Below are 1046 nucleotides of genomic sequence, written 5' to 3' on the forward strand. Positions count from 1 at the left end.
CATCCTCCCTCCATCTTGGCTCCTCCACTTCCTGCTACCACAACCTTCTCTCCTGCCATGAAGGAACCTCCAGACTCCACCCCCACAATTGCGGGTCACACCCCCACTCTCAATCATTCCACCTCCACCCTGGGCCATGCCTCCAAAACACCATCCCAAAATTCTGCCATCCTAGATCAAGGCCCTTCCTCCCCAACACCTGACAAAATGGCAGTGCCCTTTGCCTCACCCTCCGGCAACAATATAACCCCATGGTCACAGATACTAAGCCCAACTGTCACACTATTTCTAATCCAAATGTTTCTGCTCCAAGTTATTCTTCCTCCCCAGAAGAAAGTTTGGATTCCCCAGAGCCACCTCACCCCTGAACCCCAGAAGGTCCCTCGGAAAGGATCTGGAAAGAAGCAGTTAAGGAAGGAGACTGGCAAATAGTCTCAAAATTCCTCATTGCTCCCATATGTTATGAACGAAGGGGGCAGAATCCCAGGTATCACCCACTGGTATATGGGGAAATCAAGGATCTGTGTAGGGCAGCTAAAGACCAAAGGAGGGACTTACCTTGTTTTAATGGCCTAAGGAGGGCCATGTTTACAGCACATGTGGTAACCCCCTATGATTTAAAATGTATTGTGACCATGTTGCTGTCACCTACAGAATACACATTGTGGGAAGGGGGATGGAAGTGTTTACTAAATCAATTAATAGCAGACTCTACTAATAATAAGGCAAGGGCAGGACTGACAACCAACCATCTAGCTGGAGAAGGACAACACAGCCTGCCAGATGACCAAGCAGCAGGTATCCCCACAGAAGTATTGGATGATAATGATATGGCTTTGAAAGCTTTAATCTATTTATCGGATGGTAGCACCCTCACTTTGGATTATTTTGGGTGGGTGCAGCTAAAGCTTTAGGACAATTTGACCATCTTGGGTGCCTCTTAACTAAGCAAACTAATGCTACCTCCCTCACATTGAGTGGCCTGCTCTCAGACACAGAGACCATCAGACATTCCACCTTGCAGAATAGCAATAGATTTTTTACTC

The sequence above is a fragment of the Zonotrichia albicollis genome, chromosome 24 (genome assembly GCF_047830755.1).
Source record: "Zonotrichia albicollis isolate bZonAlb1 chromosome 24, bZonAlb1.hap1, whole genome shotgun sequence".
NCBI lineage: Eukaryota > Metazoa > Chordata > Aves > Passeriformes > Passerellidae > Zonotrichia > Zonotrichia albicollis.